The 5,373-nt window shown below is 45.3% G+C and overlaps 1 non-coding gene across 1 annotated transcript; it reads left to right on the top strand.

Moving 5' to 3' along the window:
* Positions 1-920: 920 nt before the first annotated feature.
* LOC119402521 (uncharacterized) lies at positions 921-4,618 on the top strand. The gene is made up of 3 exons (XR_007417273.1): positions 921-1,051; positions 1,653-1,695; positions 4,454-4,618. It is a non-coding gene; the product is annotated as an uncharacterized LOC119402521 (transcript).
* Positions 4,619-5,373: the final 755 nt, after the last annotated feature.

Genomic DNA, 5,373 nt, shown 5'->3' with positions numbered 1-5,373 from the left:
CACTGTGATCAAGTAGCACCACGTCTGTTGCAAGATGGCGTGCTCGGGTCGTTGCCTTCTCTTGCTTTTAACGACTTACGAGAAAACATTTTGTCCCTGATCATACCTTCTGCAGACTTAAGTAATCGTAATGTTTGTGCTCTACTTGGTCTACAGTCTGATCTTAAAGGGGCACTAAAGTGAAACACTAAATCATTTAGACAGATAAATTATTCTTTCAGAACGCTATTGTAATTAATTTCGGCATCATAGATTAATTATTAGAAGAGGAAATCAAGGTTCAACACGTATTGTTTAGTTTCCAATGCACCATTTTTTAGAGTCAAATTTCTGTACAGTGTATAACCGCCATACTTTGTTTTGTATGTTATAATTTTAACACGTGTGTCTGCTGACCTAACATTTCGCGTTGTGCTTTTCTTCCTTTTTCTTTCTTTTTTGAGCGCCAGTTCGGTGTCTCTCGTTTCGTCCTTTCGCGGGATTGAATCCCGGCCGCGGCGGCTGCATTTTCGATGGAGGCGGAAACGTTTGAGGCCCGTGCACTTAGATTTAGGTGCACGTTGAAGAGCCCCAGGTGGTCGAAATTTCCGGAGCCCTTCACTACGGCGTCTCTCATAATCATATCGTGGTTTTGGGATGTTAAACCCCAGATATTATTATTATTATTATTATTATTATTATTATTATTATTATTATTATTATTATTATTATTATTATTATTATTATTATTATTATTATTATTATTATTATTATTATTATTATTACTCGTTTCGTCTTTGTTTATTTAGCGCTTCTGTTTTCACGTTCTATTTTGATGTTTTCTTTTTTTTTTGCATGGCACACGTTACTCGTACACTATGCCCCTCTGTTTAATGCCACGGGGCTTTACATAAATACACAGTGAAATACAATGAATGCAGAATGGGGCGAGGGACTACCTCGTTGTGCCAAATCACCTGTTGGGCCTTGGTGACGTGGTGTGCTCCAAAGTTGGGTCGTACTTCAAAGCTTTCTCGAACCAAGACGAACGCTGTCAGCGTCAAATTGGAAGGTAAGAATCCTCGACGGCCTGTTGGAATAAAATGCACAGGGTCCCTTAGGCATTCGCCTAAGACGACTCGAAGGCCATCTCCTTCTTCCCTTTCTTCTCGGTCGATGTAATCATCTTCACTTGACGTGCTTTTGCACTGCGTGCGGGATCGGAGGCATTGCAAGCTTTCCGCACCTCACCTGGTTTTGCACTGCCTCCGTGATCGGCCCACCTTTTACTAAGCGACGATGGCATGTGTGTGACGTCACAGATTTTGGCGATCTGTGGTCGTATGATGACGTCATATGGTGACGTCATCACGCGATGGTGATTTTTTTTTTTGCTTCACTCGTGTTCACGCCGCTAACGCGGGACGCCGACGGTCAATTTTCGCGTTTGATAGGCATCGAAGGCTTTCGCCTTAATCAGATTCCTGTACTCCATTAATCGGCATTGGCCGGGAGAGCAAGTGGCTGCGCACAGCTTCATCCAAATTGTTCCCTTTGCAACGTGTGTATCACGGCACTCTATCAAATGCTACGCTAAAAGCTTTTCCAGGAATACGTGCTGAACGTGAAAATTTGGGTGCATTCAATTTCTTTGTTCTCGTCGGTTGTTGCAGCTGCCTGGAGCTGCAGCCGTTGGACATGTGGTCCCAAGACGACGTGAGTGAATTGTATTTCACCAACATTTCCTGATCAATTTATCGTGCTCATCTTCCTACACACCAAGCACCGTTCGACTAACGTGATATTTAAAGGAGCACTTCTTCGGCTTACTGGGAGCGCGGGAGCACACAACAGACGAAGGAAGAACCACAGAACACGAGCGCTCAGGTTCTTCCTTCGTCTGGTGTGTCTTCCCGCACTCCCCGTAAGCCGAAGAAGTATGAATTACCAACTAGCCCACCTTTCGATACTTTTGCTAAAGGAGCACGTTTTCCAAGTTAATCAAAACTCTGATACGTTTCTCGAACAAAGACGGGTCATGGCACTCAATGCGGTGAAACCCTAATGGAGAGCCCTGCAGAGCGCGCCTATGGCCGAGCGTAGTACATTAAGTGTGCCAATGAAGCGGTCTACGAAGTATTTACCTATGGCGTGTGGGTGAAGGCAGGACGATAAGCTGCGTCAACGATCGACTAAAATAAGGACTACGCGCATTTAGGCGCCCACATGACGTCACGTGGATGTGAGCCACGCTTTGCGGAAGGAATGAAAAGACAGGGTTTTCATCAAAAAGAGTGGTGTGATCAATTAGGAAGTTTGATTCAAGAAGTTCAATATATGGAAAGCATGTATGTATGACGCGCGCAGGGATGCAACAGCTGCGCCAATTGCGCCATTTTGATACAATTTCGTTTTTCTGCGCCGAGCTGCGCCAAAACCGCGATATTTCTCGAAATTGCGCCACGCTGCGCCAAAACACCCCCGGTAACCGCAAAATTTTTCTGTTGCGCTAGTTTTAGCCTCGTTTTAATGCAAAACGAAGCCCGTATTGGCGCCCTAATGTTGGGAGAAGCACCAGAGGCACCTTCATCCAATCCAATTCCACCCAGTGGCGCTTGACTCAAACAAGACGTTAATCTGTTCCGGTGGGCCGATGAGCCTAAATGAAGTTTCTACTGCTGGTTCAAACGCTGCTTTACAGGTTCATTCAGCATGAGCAAGGGTGAGCGCCCCTTTAATGTGGAAGCACCGCATAAAGAAAGTTAACTGACAAACGAGCCGTTTGACACGTGCTGCAAATCTTAGTGGGGATGTGGTTATGGTTTGGTGGAGTCCGGTTCAACGCTGCCTTTGTTCAAATAGCAGTAATCACGTGCACGAATTCGCGGGTTGTATACAGTAAAGTATTTTTAAATCTACTGACGAGTAAAGTGTTGTTTAGAGAAGTACTACACGCGAAAACTCTGACCGCCTCAGCCGAAAGAGTTCATCAAGGTACTTGCTCCCCCCCACTCGCGGTGAGGCCGACACCACAATGTGCCGAAAAAGGCCTTCCGTTTTTGGGGAAATGTGGACATTGGTCGACTAATCATTTTGACGTCGACGCGAGTGCGGTCACCGCTTTCCTGGCGCGAATGTTTGCTGGCACACACTAACGAGCACGTCAGTACGAGTTATCGCCAGCAACCTTATCGCGATCAGGATCTTTATATCTGCTCGGTAGCACGTGCGGCATAGCGCTATTGGTACTATACTGTTAATATATTGCACGCATAATATAGGCGACGAACCCAAGTATGCCGTTGGCTGACGCCACCTGAGCGGAAACGCAGATTGCGTGTCGCTTGCAGAAACGAAAGCAGCTCACCATTGTTAACCCAACGAAATCTTTGCCGTATCCCTACATGCAGTCACGAGCGGAGCGGGTAGGAATACTCCTCGGGAAAAGCTGTCGTACGGTAGAGCACGCGACCGACCCGGGAGTGATGGCGTTCGCTTTGTTGGAGACGCGCTGCACGAAACTAGCAAGGGTTCGGCTCCACGCGGCGACAGGTACGGCGTTCAGTGAAACGATGCCGACTTTCGCTGTGCATAGCTCCCTCCTTCCCCCCCCCCCCTCTCTCTCTCTATTTCTATATATATATATATATATATATATATATATATATATATATATATATATATATATATATATATATATAGAAATAGAGAGAGAGAGAGGGGGGGGAAGGAGGGAGCTATGCACAGCGAAAGTATATATATATATATATATATATATATATATATATATATAATAAAGATAAGGGGGAGGACACACTTATGAAGATTGTACTTATTGGCTGGTTTGTCTTAGACGTTGCACAACATATAAACACCGGACTTGGACTTTTCTCTTGAACTATATATACATATGACGGCTGTCTTTAAAATGGACTTTCTCCTCAAGACCTTCTTAGCAGGGCGGAATACAAAATTCCGCGCATCGGTGCTGAGTGAAGTGGATTGCAACAATGACGTGGTCAGCCAGTGGCGTATAGGCCAGGTGTAAAGGACCTTGGTGCAAATTCACCAATGCACAAGGCCTTACTGGTTTCCGGAGAATTCACTGGTATTATTCAGCATGTTATGCACTGAAAACGTAATTGTGGTGGTGACATCGAAATGTTCGCATATATTTTTTTTGTTACTGTTCCAAAAGCAAGCTTTGTTTGTGAAGCTGCTCCAAATTTGGAATTTTGAGCTCCAAAACGGAGTTCTTTTTTTCCCGTAACCTGCTCCAAATTTGGATTTTCCTGCTCCAAAAGAGAGATTTTCCTGCTCCAAAAATTGCTCCAAATCCTATTTTGGCTGTTGCATCCCTGCGCGCGTGCCTTGTGTGCTCTCTGTCGGCGTAATATAAAGATTTCAAAGTGAGCGCCCGCTCCTTTCTGTGGTCGTGTGCCGAAATCTGTTATTATTGAACACGCACCAACAGGAGCTTCGGTCTCAGGGAAAAAGGAGCGAGTACTTGTTGGAGGGCTTCGCGGACCCCACCGATGAGCCCATTCTTGTGAACGAGAAGACCAGGCGGCGCTACCTGACGCTCCGCTACGCGGGCCCTCCTCACCTCAGCGTCGCCTTTCTCGAAATCAGCGCCGACGGGCTCAGGTTACGCGCCTCCGAGTGAGCCTCTCTCTCGATACACGTTATTTACGTCATCGTGGCTGCCACGTCAGGGCGTGCCGAGACGTCAGCGATGTGCTCACTAATTTAGTACGTATAGCTGAGCCAAGCTCTGGTGAGTTCGTTCGTTCATTCATTCATTCAATTTCAGACAACAATGTCTCGGATACAAGGGCAAAAGATCTGTGTGTGTCTGCCTGACACTCGGAGCATGTGTCGACCGACACGACATTATCCACTGTTAATACATACAGAACGCAGTTTCATGCAGTGCGAACAAGGTGCATAGTCTTACAACAATAAAGAAAGAGTCATAAAATTACAAATAGCAAAACATTAGAAACATAGCCTTTCTGCATACACAACCTTTAATCTTCAGGACAGGAAAAGGAGGTAAGCATTCACATTCTTTTTGAAAGAGTTCAGGGATACACATTTCCAAGAAATTTTTATGGCCTGTGTATGTCTGTTGAGAAGACTGGGAATTAAATGCGCAAGCATTTGGGCTCCATAGTTGGTTCGCACAAGAGGAATTCTGTAATGGTCGTGCCTTAATTTATAAGGCACATTGCTACTAGATTGCGATTCTAGATATTTCGAAGGATTAAGCCTAATTTCGCTAAAGACGTGAGAGGGCAATCTAAACTCGTATAACTCGTATATCTGCAGCCACGGATCGATCCATGTTTTAATTAAGGGACTTTGACCCCGTGATTGCACAGATAATCAATA

The sequence above is a fragment of the Rhipicephalus sanguineus genome, chromosome 8 (assembly GCF_013339695.2).
Source record: "Rhipicephalus sanguineus isolate Rsan-2018 chromosome 8, BIME_Rsan_1.4, whole genome shotgun sequence".
In the NCBI taxonomy this organism is placed as follows: Eukaryota; Metazoa; Arthropoda; class Arachnida; order Ixodida; family Ixodidae; genus Rhipicephalus; species Rhipicephalus sanguineus.
This window is presented reverse-complemented; position numbering and strand designations above follow the sequence as displayed.